Here is a 14,505-nt window from a genome sequence, read left to right on the forward strand (position 1 = left end):
AATATTGTATCCCAAAAATAAGGTTAACATATGATAAGACTATTAGATTGTAACCTCTTTGAGCAGGGACTGTCCCTCTATGTTAAATTGTACAGCGCTGCGTAACCCTAGTAGCGCTTTAGAAATGTTAAGTAGTATCCAGCTCTTCTTATCTGGTATGCTGGTGCCTCCCTTATCACTGTGGATTCTCATACCGGCCAAAGAATAACCTTCTAACTTTATATAAACCATAACTGATGACAATTTCAGAGCCATTTTATTTGCTTATGTCTCTGAACATCAAAATGAGGTCTCTAAAAAGTGTCTATATAAATCACTGTTCAAAACCAGGCCAATGTTCAAAACACTGACAGGCTTCAGAAAGCCTGGCAAAAATGTTTCAAGCAGCCAGGGAAAGCATGTGTTTTAAAAAGCAAATGAATGTTAGCAGCAGCCATGGCAGACTTTAGGAGTGCATGCGCACACATACAAACACACTTTCAATAATGTCTCCAGATTCACTCGGAGCCTCCATAGGGCTTGATAACACTTTATACAGTTTAGTGCTTCTCATTTCTATAGACTTCTTGCATTCACACTGAGCTGTAATGAAACAAATAAAGACACCCCCATGCCACAATTTACAATCTACGGCAGCAATGGCCTTCACTAATTTTAAGTCAGGATCACTTTGGATCCAAATGAGCTGGCAAATATCTTCCCATGTGGGGCTACTACACTGCTGACTGATGTGTGTCAATGACACCATCATTTCCAGCCCACCTTCAAATTTTCTGTTGGGGGTATCAAGGTGTTGAGCATTTCTAAATGCATTCTCTTCATTTACTTGTCCTTCAAGCATGCAGCTCCTCCCCTATCCACATCCCCCTTTCTATCATGGCCTTGAGTAGAAAGGCAGGGTGTAGCAGAACCCCTGCCCCCCCCCCCCCCGAAAGATGATAGGGGCTGCCACTGGCCACGGAGCTGGGCTACAGTGCACTGTGTGTGGCCATACCACCCACACATAGCCCAAAGGAGGCAAGGCACCAAAATTATGCCCTGTCCATTATCTACCTTGTTTGGCTGTGATTCAGTGAGGCAGCTTATACTTATACTTTATTAGATTTGCTAGACTGCTCTTGCTTCCTGGGCAGAGCACAACAGTGTACATAGGGTCCATGAATATTGCTGAATCCAGGAAGAAGTAAGATTAGTCTGGGAAGTAAGCCTTCTTGAACAGGATAGTCTTCAATAATTTTCTGAAATTTAAATAGTTCTGAGTTGATTTTAAGGATTTGGGTAAAGCATTCCATTAACAGGGGTGTAGCTACGGGTGGGCCTGGATGGGCCCAGGCCCGCCCAGTTTGGTCTCAGACCCATCCAGAGAAGACTCCCAACACCTCCGTCACCGAAGTGTCTCCTCACACCCTCTCCCACCCCCACCATAGCGCTTCCCTTTAACGCTATCGGCGCTGCTTCCTCACCTCACAGTCTCCGTTTTCCACCCCCATGGCAGCGCTTGCAATTTGCTATCGTGGGCGCGCTGCCACAGCTGACAGACGCAGCGTGATGTTCTACTCCGGGACCTTCCCTCTGACGCGTGCGTTCCACCCTGCGTAAACAGGAAGTTGAATTAGCGCGGCAGAGGGAAGGCCCCGGAGCAGGACGTCATGCCGCGTCTCTCAGCTGTGTCAGGCAGCACCGACGATAGCAAATTGCAAGCATTGCAGCAGGGGTAGGACACGGAGACTGTGAGGTGAGGAGGCACTGGACTTGCAGGGGGGAGGTTGCATGGAAGGGGAGACGGAGAGGTGCTGGATTTGCAGGGGGAAAGGGGAGAGGAGCTGCATATGCGGGCTGGGGGTTGGCGGGAAAGGGGAGGTGAGGTGCTGGACATGTAGAAAGGGGGCTGGGATAGGTGCTGGATATGCAGGGGATTGGGGATGGCTGAAGGGAAAGGAGAGAGAGATGTGGACCATGTGGGGAGTAAGGTAGAGGTCCAGCATGGATTGGGGTAGGGACAGAGCATGGGTGCCCACCCATCCAACCTGTTGGCCCACCCAAAAATTGTTTTCTGGCTACGCCACTGATTCCATAGTTGTGTGCCTATGAAGGAGACGTTGGAGGCATAGGTAGATTTGTATTTAAGGCCAATGCAGTCTGGATAGTGTAAATTAAGGTATGATCAGGAAGAACTGGTACAGTTTCTGGGTGGTAAATCCACAAGATCTAACATGTATTCGGGAACTTCTCCATAAATGATCCTGTGAATTACAGGTATAGACCTTAAAGGCAATACGTTCTTTGATGGGAAACCAGTGTAATCTTTCACGAAGGGGCTTTGCAGATTCAAATTTAGATTTACCAAAAATCAGTCTCGCCGCTGTGTTCTGGGCAGTCTGAAGTTTCTTGACTAGATGTTCTTTACAACTTGCATAGATTCCATTACAGTTGTCCAGATGACTTAATACCATTGATTGTATTAAATTGCGGAAACACATTTCGCGGGAAGAAAGGTTTTATCCGTTTAAGTTTCCACATCGAGTAAAACATTTTCTTTGTGGTACAGTTTACTTGATTTATCCCTTAGCTTGAGCTTCTACAGGGTCTTATACAGGCTGCAGTAACACATCAGCACACTCCTGGCACTTAGCAGTACTAGGCCTCATCATTTCAGCATGATTGGGGATGCCAAACACAATACAAAATACCTTTCCCTGGATGTAGAAGCAGAACCAGGCAGAACACAATACCAAAGATGGTGCGTTGAGACCCCACCTGAACTATTGTGTTCACTTTGGAAAGTCCTACCTCCCAAAGCTATAGACAAATTGGAGGCAGTTTGTAGAAAAACTACGAAACAGGTTCAGGGTCTACAACAACAACATCATGAGAAGAGATTTGGAGGGCAACCCGGGACCAGGTATCGATTGCCCAGGAAAACAGAGGTGCCCTATCCTTGTCTCAGCTGCCTTTTAGGAGCACATGAAGGTTCTCAGGTGGCATGGAAAGGATCTTTTGCTCCATCAGAGAATTCTTATGATGCAGGGGCCAATTCCCTCTCAAGACTGGCCAAACCTAAGGGAAGCAACATAAAGTTTAGAGGTTGACAGGAGAGCGGCTTCTGCCCAGTCAAAGCACACTAACATAGTAACATAGTAGATGACGGCAGAAAAAGACCTGCACAGTCCATCCAGTCTGCCCAATAAGACAAACTCATATGTGTATACCTTACCTTGATTTGTACCTGCCTTATTCAGGGCGCAGACCGTACAAGTCTGCCCAGCAGTACTTCCCGCCTCCCAACCACCAGTCCCGCCTCCCATCACCGGCTCTGGCACAGGCCGTATAAGTCTGCCCTCCACTATCCTCGCCTCCCAACCACCAACCCCTCTTCCCCCCACCTGCTCCGCCACCCAATTTCGGCTAAGCTTCTGAGGATCCATTCCTTCTGCACAGGATTCCTTTATGCATATCCCACGCATGTTTGAATTCCGTTACTGTTTTCATCTCCACCACTTCCCGCGGGAGGGCATTCCAAGCATCCACCACCCTCTCTGTGAAAAAATACTTCCTGACATCTTTCCTGAGTCTGCCCCCCTTCAATCTCATTTCATGTCCTCTCGTTCTACCGCCTTCCCATCTCCGGAAAAGATTTGTTTGCGGATTAATACCTTTCAAATATTTGAACGTCTGTATCATATCACCCCTGTTCCTCCTTTCCTCCAGGGTATACATGTTCAGGTCAGCAAGTCTCTCTTCATACGTCTTGGAACACAAATCCCGTACCATTCTCGTAGCTTTTCTTTGCACCGCTTCCATTTTTTTAACATCCTTCGCAAGGTACAGCCTCCAAAACTGAACACAATACTCCAGGTGGGGCCTCACCAACGACTTGTACAGGGGCATCAACACTTCCTTTCTTCTGCTGATCACACCTCTCTCTATACAGCCTAGCAACCTTCTCGCTATGGCCACCGCCTTGTCACACTGTTTCGTTGCCTTCAGATCCTCGGATACTATCACACCAAGATCCCTCTCCCCCTCAGTACCTATCAGACTCTCACCGCCTAACACATAAGTCTCTCTTGGGTTTCTACTCCCTAAATGCATCACTTTGCATTTCTTCACATTGAATTTTAATTGCCAAACCTTAGACCATTCTTCTAGCTTCCTCAGCTCCTTTTTCATGCTTTCCACTCCCTCCCGGGTGTCCACTCTGTTGCAAATCTTAGTATCATCCGCAAATAGGCAAACTTTACCTTCTAACCCTTCGGCAATGTCACTCACAAATACATTGAACAGAATCGGCCCCAGCACCGATCCCTGAGGTACTCCACTACTCACTTTTCCCTCCTCCGAGCGAACTCAATTTACCACCACCCTCTGGCATCTGTCCGGCAACCAGTTCCTAATCCAGTTCACCACTTCGGGACCTATCTTCAGCCCATCGACTTTATTTAAGAGCCTCCTGTGGGGAACCGTGTCAAAAGCTTTGCTAAAATCTAAGTAGATTACGTCTATAGCACGTCGATGATTCAGTTCTCCAGTTACCCAATCAAAGAATTCAATGAGATTCGTTTGGCACGATTTCCCTCTGGTAAAACCATGTTGTCTCGGATCTTGCAACTTATTGGCTTCCAGGAAATTCACTATCCTTTCCTTCAGCATCACTTCCATTACTTTTCCAATAACCGAAGTGAGGCTTACCGGCCTGTAGTTTCCAGCTTCTTCCCTATCACCACTTTTGTCAAGAGGGACCACATCCGCCGTTCTCCAATCCCTCGGAATCTCTCCCGTCTCCAAGGATTTATTAAACAAATCTTTAAGAGGACCCGCCAGAACCTCTCTGAGCTCCCTCAATATTCTGGGATGGATCCCGTCCGGTCCCATGGCTTTGTCCACCTTTAGCTTTCCAAGTTGTTGATACACACTCTCTTCCGTGAACGGTGCTCAATCCACTCCATTCTCAGGTGTACTTTTGCCAGTCCCTCTTGGTCCTTCTCCAGGATTTTCTTCAGTGAAAACAGAACAAAAGTATCTATTTAGCAAATTGGCTTTTTCTTCATCATTATCTACATAGCGTTTCGCTGTATCTTTTAGTCTCACAATTCCCTTTTTAGTCATTCTCCTTTCACTAATATACCTGAAGAAATTTTTGTCTCCCCTCCTTACATTTCTAGCACACTAGATGCTCCAACTGCTAATATTCAGCAATTCTTAACTGGAGAATGCCGCTAATATTAGTTCTACCTCTGTGGGGCTCTCCAGTTAGTCCTGGGGTGGTCTGAAGGCAGACCCAGAAGTTATCTGGGCACCTGAGCTATTCAGTGCTGGTGGGCCTGATAGCTAATCAGGCATGTTAGGCTGCATGCAATGGAGTGGAAGAGTGCAGTGGCTTGAAGTCCAGAGGAACTGGCTTTGAGTCCCACTACAGCTCCTTGTGACTCTTGGCAAGTCATTTAACCATCCATTGCCCCAGGTACATAATAAGTTCCTGTATATAATATGTAAACCACTTTGATTGTACCTACACAAATGCAGTATATTAAGTCCCATTCCCTCTCCTAACTGGTTAGCTGAGTTTCTAGTGTATGGTGCTGAATATCAGCCATACCTGGATAACTTCTGGGCATTGCTAAACACCAATATATTCTGTGCCAGTTTCTAGATAGTTGTGGTCAGTTCTTACAAAACTGCTATGTGCTGGATATTGCCATTTAATGGCCAGTGGGAGGGAGCAGCTGTCTTTCTACTTCTCTTTGTGACAGGCACTGACTCCTGCCCATCAACCTGCTATTGGCTTTGATGGAATTTGTGCATCTATTAGTGGGGGTGGGGCAAGGGGTCTGCAGATTATCCAAGTAAGATCAGTGGCTGGGTAGCGCCTGGATCTAGCTAGGGAGAGGCACAGGAAGTGGAGAAAGGGGCATCTGGGTACAGGTGCCCCCACCCTCCTGGCTCAGAAGCATTCTTGCTAGGAGGTAGCAGATGCTTACTGTGCACCACAGAAAGAGGGAGGAGGAGGCAGGTTATAACCTTGTTGTGAGTCAGGTATCTGTTCAAGTGGTTTATACTGAAACTACAGCCTTTTCATTCCCATTGCTATGTCTGTCTCTTTGTTGAATTGGGAGATTTTGGTATTTTGTAAAGAGGCCATCCATGTTATTAATAAACTAAACATGTATACACTAGATCAGGGATGGCAATCTTTATACATAGAGGGCTGCATGAATGTCAGTACTACCCTTAGAGAGCCACAACATTATGTAATGTCGAGAGCAGAAATGCACAGAGACCTGCGATAAATAAGCAAAAAGTTAACTAAAAATGATAGAAATACCGCTAGAGTGACTTTTCTGAAAATATTTGTGAAATACAATATTTAAAATTGCCCAAAATTCTGGTTAATAACATTTTCTGTGTATGCTTCCCGTGGTCCGTATAAAACTCTATGGTGGGCTGCGTTCAGCTTGCAGGTTGCCCACCCTTACAGTAGATAAAGCTGAAATATAATAGGGACATTCAGAAATAGAAATACAATTAGACTTCTAAGTGTCTCCAAGGAATCAGTCAGGTATGTGCAGCAAACGTTTTCAGAGGAAAAATACTCTAAAGCAAGAGATATAAGTGGAGCTTAACTGCTTACTTTGGGGGAAGGAGAAAGAAGTCATATTGGTAATGGTGGGAGAGAATGCAACATGAACTCCTGCAGTATTTGGGAGAGGAGAGGGAGAAGGGCACCCCTTCCCATTCATGCCCTAAACTACCCTTATGACAAGAGCTTGAGGATGTGCAGCTACCAGCAGGCACTGTCTTATGCCCTGAGCAAGTGAAATCGGAATTTAAGGCACAGGAGGCATGCGCTGAGTGTAACAGAATGAAAAGGCCACAGAACTATTGCAAGTCTATGAACAAACAGATAAAGATCAGGTTTTTGTTTGCATAGATTATTGCTCGCTGTGAATCACCTTGTCTAACCATGCATGCGTGGGATATAGCTGCTCCTATCAACACATTTCTATTACTTCCGCTACAAACATTTAGGGCCGTGCCATAAGATTTTGGGTATGGGCATGGTCATGCATTTGATATACCACCTTTCTGTTTCCAGTTTTCCCCTGATGTATCATTCAAAAGAGGTGATTCTGAAGAAACTAATCAACTGAATTAGATTTCTCCAGTTTTTTATCTTACTACTACTACTATTTAACATTTCTAAAGCGCTACCAGGGTTGTGCAGCGCTGTACAATTAACAAAGAAGGACAGTCCCTGCTCAAAGGAGCTTATAATCTAAAGGACAAAAAGTGCAGTCAATCAAGATTGAGGCAGTCTAGATTTCCTGGATAGAGGTACAATGGTTAGGTGCCGAAAGCGACATTGAAGAGGTGGGCTTTGAGCAAGGATTTGAAGATGGGTAGGGAGGGGGCTTGGCGTATGGGTTCAGGGAGTTAATTCCAAGCATAGGGTGAGGCGAGGCAGAAAGGGCGGAGTCTGGAGTTGGCGGTGGTGGAGAAGGGTACTGAGAGGAGGGATTTGTCCTGTGAGCTGAGGTTTCGGGTGGGAACGTAAGGGGAGATGAGGGTAGAGAGGTAATGAGGGGCTGCAGATTGAGTGCATTTGTAGGTTAGTAGGAGATGCTTGAACTGTATGCGGTACCTGATCGGAAGCTCTTGCTCTTGAAGTGTGTTTTCTCAGCAAGGTTTCCTTTTCTTTGAAATGATCTGGATGCAGCTTTAAGTCCTTCTTAAGCCATATGATTTCCCTGTTCGAATAGGCGATAATATTAAATTTGTGGTACTTTTTTTCCCTTCTAATGTCTTACCCATTTATCAGAATTGCTGGCCTGGGAATTTAGATAATAATATTTGCACAAGTTGGGATTTGCTTTTTTGCAGAAATGGAACAGTCTTATTGGCTAAAGCTGTTGACATTCTGGTTAATATTTACATTCATTTTAGAAACCTAATTTTTCTTTCTCTTTTGATATAGCAATAAGGTACTTCTGGGCTGTGCATTCATAAGGATTCCTGTTTAAGTTAGTAAACTGCTCTTTAGTGCCACATTCTCGATTTTTCTTTGGAAGTCTGCTGGTGGCTGTACAGGTGAAACCACTAAGCATATTTTTATTTTTTATTCCACAGAACTTTTATGATCTGTCTGTGCTATAATTTTCAGATGAAAAACTGTCATGGCATCTCAACCTTTAAGAGAATCAATCTCAGGATTTATTTATTATTTCCATGCACTTGCTCTCTATAATAAAGCAGCAGAAAGGTCTTGCAGTGCCCCTGAGATAATGAATATGCACATGGCCTTATATCTTACAGTCCCCAAGGTGTGTGGAACCCTCCTGGGTTACAGATTCACACTTAGTATGTAAAGACTGTAGAACAACTCATACACTGAGTAAATTCTGACTGATATTCAGCCCTCCCATGATCAGCACGGAGACTGGATATTCAACACTGCGCCGTTTCTGGTGACCAGCATCAAAAATTTGGGGGTGTGTTTGACCAGTGTAAACTTAACTGGCTAAGTTAATATTCAATGCTGGCCAGTTAAGGTTATAGCAGACAAATATAGGACTGCTATTTTGGTCATCCTCTGTGGCCACTAAACTTAGCCAACGAAGCACTGAATATTCACCGCCAGCCAGTTATATCGTGCGATATAGCCAGTTAGCCATTATGCACTAACATTCAGTGGAGATATCCGGCTATCTCAAGCTGAATATTAGCGCTTAGGAGCCGTTTCTGGCCAGTTAGATAGCATTGAATATTGGCCAGGCTAAATCATGCAACAATGAGTGATCCTGAATAGACTTCTACAGTCAAATAAAGATAACAGCAAGTTTTTCTTGCAAAGAATGTGTACTTTGTTACATTGTCTCACTTGGAGTCTGTGCTTCTATTGTTTTGTATGTATGTAGACAGTAGCATTGTTGTCTCTGAACAACATGGTTTTGGATTCACTTCTGGTACTGAGACTTTGACTTATTCCTAATGCAGAAGAGGTTGAGAAGGAAAGAATACCTGGGTCGCTTTCTCATGCCCTCCACTGAAAGAGATGTTAAGAACATATCAACCTAAGAAAAGCCATGCTGGATAAGGCCTATTGAGCCCAGCATCCTGTCTCTAATAGTACCTGGCAGACCCTAGTCCTCTAGAACTGTCGGTCTAAACATCCAAGCTCAAATTTTGCAGGAGAATGCCACTGAGCTCAACTCAGGGCCTGTGCTCCAGGTGCCAAGTGCTCCCACCAGCTGCCAGGTGCTGTGCAGGATTTGCAGCCCATCTGCCTATACTCACAGCCTTCTCCGGGGTGACTTTCAGGTCCACTCCAATCCACTCAGGGTTGGTAATGACCATGAATTTAGTTTTTTCTTTATTTGGCTTTAGTTTGTATTCTGAGGCCCAGGTTTCCATCACATTTAAGCCAAGTTTTTGCCTTTTGTAAGATGTCTTGAAGGTTATGTATATGGTAACATTGTCAGCATATATGAATGTTTTGAATCCTGCTGTTTCTAGTCCGTTACCTAGTGGTGACATCATTACATTAAACAGAATGGGCGATAGTGGAGAGCCCTCGGGGACGCCACAGTCCGGTGACCAAGGAGAAGATAAGGTTTCTTTATTTTCACTTTGGAAGACCTTGATTTCAGGAATCCTTGAAACCATTTGTGGACTATGCCACATATGCCAAAGTTGTCTAGTATGTTTAGTAGGATATTATGATCTACTACATCAAATGCGCTAGACATATCAAACTGCATTATTAAGATCTTAGACCCTTTGCTAATTTGTTTTCTGAGATTTGATACTAGGGTATTAAGGACAGTCTCGGGGCTACAGCATGGTCTGAAACCTGATTGTGATTTGTGTAGTAGGGAGAAATGTGAAAGGTAGTCCATAGTTAGTTCTGCTACTATTCCTTCTATCGCCTTTATCATCAAAGGAATGGAGGCTACTGGTCTGTAGTTTGTTATATTAGTTATGGTGATTGAATTGTTTTTTAGTAGTAGTAAATCCGTTTTCACTATCCCTATTGTTGGCTGAGGGCTCTGGATTCTGATTCAGTAGACAAGATAGAATGAGAACATCTTGGATGGAACTTTGGAGAAGAAAATGAATGGTGGGTCTAAGTAAATGATAGATGGGCAACGTGCTTTCAGGTTTGTGGAATTGGAGCCAAGGAACTTAGAAATTATAAACTCAATTAACAGTGAAATTGTTATGAATGCAAGGCGATTTGACCACTTTAGCCCCCTGTTGGTGGCCCAGCATTACTTACCAGTGGCCCTTAGAACTAAATTCAAGTTGCTTATCTTGGCCTTACTGGTTTAAAAAGCAGCTGTGTGCATGTTAACTGGCTCGAGGCAGTCTGAACATATTATGTCAGTACGTTTTAGCTTTCACTGGCTTTGAGTAATGTGACAAATCAAGTTTAAGGTCTTAGTTCTTGTATTTAAAGCCTTAAATAGCAAAGCACCAATTAGTATCAGTGCAACTTGTAAAATTTATCAGCCCCCTTGCTTTCTGAGATCAGAGGAGCAAAATGTAATGTTCCATTTTTCCACCTGATCTAAATGAGTCTTGTGCATGCATTTATGCAGAAGCCAGAAGCCAGTCCTATGCTATAGAATTCTTTGCTAAGATCTATTACTTAACTGGCAGCATTTAGGAAGCAGTTAAAAGCATATTTATCTGAGCAAGCATTTACTGGATATCACTGAAGAAGCCAGGCTGCTTAGCAGCAGTGTAGATTTTATTGTTATTTAATTTAATTGTTTTAGATTCTGTGCATTAACCTTGTGTGTAGTGGTATATTGTATATGTTTGGTGTGATTTGAAAGACTTGTTTATATGTTTGTTTTACAAATTATCCCTCCTGTGAATGGTCTTTGTCGGCATTAGCGCATGGCTTAGTAAACAGGGGTTATGTTTGTAATCTTGCCTGGAATTGTAGCTAGAGAAGGTTACAAATTAAAAATAAATAAATAAATCCCATATAGTGGTTGATTTGAATCACACCTGTTTCAGTTTTAACTCAAGATGAGTTTCATTTAAGTACAAATAGTATTTCCCTGTCCTTGGAAACCTTACAATCTAAGTTTGTGTCTGAGTGTGATGGGGTGTATGTCTCATCATGGGGGAGGGGGGAGGAACCTCTGCCCAACCTGGGTTTGTTGTTAGTCCCAAGGTCCAAGTTAAACTATGGACATTCCTTGCTAATAAGATTGTGGAAGGAGAAAGACCCCTGTTGGGCACAAGGGGGGATATTGTTTCCCACAGGTCCATAGGGGATCTGTAGGGGGGTAGGTTGCTAGGCAGTCCCAATTCACTCTGACTAAAAAGGAGGATTCAGTTCAAGTCCCCAAGGCTGGTGAACCTGAGGAGTTGGAGATGGTTCTCTCTTTTTCCTGAAAGTAAGATGCCTTTCTGGTGGAGGGTCGTGGACTACATGTGAACTCTGGAGGAGGATCGTGAACTCCCTGTTGGTTGATTCTGGTAGAAGGACACCGACTAACCTTTGCTTTTGGATTTTTGCCAAGGAATTGTGGACTCACCTTGGCTTTGGATTACTTTTGTTTTGGATCATTACATTCGTCTTGGACTATTACCAAAAGGATCACAGACTTACTCATTTTACCAGATGATCCCTATGGGACAGCTACAATTAATATGCATATGATAAACCTGTATATTTATTGTGGATATCCTGAAAATCTGACTTGCTCTGCAATCCCCAGGACTGGTTTTGGAAGTCCTGATTTAAAAGCATGTTGATGGAGCCCAGGATTTTGGGTGATGAATTTGATGCTTGCACTCTTCAAACTTGATACCTAAACCCATGTTACTGTTGTAATATTGAAGAACCAAAGAGGAGTAGAGGGTGACACAAGAATCTCAAACCAGGAGGATGCAGAAATGAAGTCTTTATTGGGGAACCAGAACGAAGACCCAACATGGGTCTGTGGTTCGGCGGACCACCCTCCTTCTTCAGGAGTCACAGGACTACATATAAAATATACAAACACTTTGTTAAAAATGGATCTTAAAATCGTAAACACATAAGATCATAATAATCATAAACACATAAGAACCTTGACAATCCTAATAATCATAATACCAAGCAATTTCTTGAGTTTCTTCAGCTGTGGCAATTCTCAATCTTCAGTGGCCAATCTTCTCAAATCAAAGGTCATCAATTGGATATATTAGCAACCAAATTTGGAGACTCATTTAATTTTTCTGTGTTTAATCCACAATGGTTACTGATTCCTTGGTCAAATCATAGTTGCCTCACATTTACATTAAATTGGATGGAAGCTACATTTAATCTTAAAACAAGAAAAGATTCTCACATCTTTCAAACTGAGATAAAATTGACCCTATAAACTTTTGGTCAAATGAGCAATTTAGTCAACTATTTTCCTCTCCTCCATCCTTTGACTTCATTCAAAAATGGAATGACAGCTGTAGCTTAGTTCTAGATAACACAGCACCGATCAAAACCAAATCCAGACCTAATCCAAGATTATCTCCCCTGGTACAATGTAGATCTCTTAGAAATGAAATGAAAATGCAGAAGATATAAACGTATTTGGTCCAAAAGTAAAACTAATGATAATTGGAAAAATTGGAAACATCTTCTAAGAAAATACAAACGTATGATTTCCAAAGCTAAAATTACTTATTACTCAATTAACCCTAGAAAACGATATGATTTAGTTAATTTATTGCAGAATATTCAACAGGTAACCTCCATAAATGAATCACAATGCTTGCTTGACTCCTGTCCTAATTATCTCTTGAACCAGCCCCTAAGGTTTTAATTGATCACCTAAAGCAACAAAACATTGGGTGTGGAATCACAAAAAATCTCTAAAGATAAACAAAGGCAAAGTGATGAAGAGTAGATCGTTGGATAATCAGTTCTATAAATCTTTGGATTTGGAGCTCTTTGAGGCTTTTCCTTCCTTTTTTACATAAACATATGATTATATTGAGTGGAATACTTTGTTTTTGTTTATCTTTAATTGATCACATACATTCAAGTCTAACTTTAACGCTATCTCAGGATACATTCCCTACTTGCAATGGTAGCATAACCTTAACTCCAATCTCGAAAAATAGTCAAATTAGTATTGACTATTACAGAATCTGTGGGACTGCCTTGAAATGGTTCTCTGGATTTTTAAAATCCAGGTCTTACCAAATTAAGCAACTGGGTATTATCTCATCATCATGGGTTTCTTGTGGTAGAGAGCCACAGGTTTCTCCTCTGTCACCTATTTTGTTCAACATTATAATGATCCCTTTAGACCATTTACTAGAATCAAACATGTTTTCAGCATTCATATATGCTGGTGATGTTACAATTTATATCCCATTCATCAAAGAATTAAATGAGATTGCAAACAAAATCAAAGTAGGTATCGACTTAATGGAATCCTGGGCTCTTAATTTTAAATTGAAACTTAATACTGGTAAAACAAAATTTATGATAGTAACTAGCCCTTATCACCCAATATCTCAAATTTTAAGATTGATAATCAGGCTCATTTTCAAAAGGGATCGTCGGTGATCTTCCGACACAAATCGGGAGATCGCCAGCGATCTCCGAATCCCAGCCAAATCAGTATTATCGAAAGCCAATTTTGGCCAGGCCCAACTGCTTTTTCGTCGCGGCGCCGGCCAACCTTCAAGGGGGCGTGTTGGTAGGGTAGCAAAGGCGGGATGGGGGCATGGGTACGGGATGGCCAGCTTCACCTTATAATGAAAAAAAATGGCCGGCTCAAACAAGCATTTCGCCGGCCGGACTTGGTCCATTTATTTTTGGACCAAGTCTGAAAAAAGTGCCCCAACTGATAGGAATGACCACCGGAGGAAAGTGGGGATCACCTCCCCTTACTCCCCCAGTGGCACCAACCCCCTCCCACCCAAAAAAAAACAAAACTAAAACTTTTTTGGCCAGCCTGTATGCCAGCCTGAAATGTCATACCCAGCTCCTTAACAGCAGTATGCAGGTCCCTGAAGCAGTTTTTAGTGGGTGCAGTGCACTTCAGGCAGGGGGACCCAGGCCTATCCTCCCCCCTACCTGTTCCACTTGTGGTGGTTAATGTTGAGCCCTCCAAAACCCACTGTACCCACATGTAGGTGCCCCCCTTCACCCCTTAGGGCTATGGTAATGGTGTAGAGTTCTGGCAAGTGGGTTTTGGGGGGGGGGGGATTTGGGGGGCTCAGCACCCAAGGTAAGGGTGCTAAGTACTTGGAAGCTATTTTTGTTTTTTGTTTTTTTTTAAGTGCCCCCTAGGGTGCCCGGTTGGTGTCCTGGCATGTAAGGGGGGCCAGTGCACTACAAATGCTGGCTCCTGCCATGCCCAAAAGCCTTGCATTTCACTGGGTTTGAGGTGGTCGGGCCCGCTTTCCATTATGGCTGAAAAATGAAGCCGGCCATCTCATATAAACCCGGCGATCCTGCTCTAAACCCGGTGAGCGATTTGGCCGGCACCAAGCGTA

Source organism: Microcaecilia unicolor, chromosome 6, assembly GCF_901765095.1.
Source record: "Microcaecilia unicolor chromosome 6, aMicUni1.1, whole genome shotgun sequence".
NCBI classification, from domain to species: domain Eukaryota; kingdom Metazoa; phylum Chordata; class Amphibia; order Gymnophiona; family Siphonopidae; genus Microcaecilia; species Microcaecilia unicolor.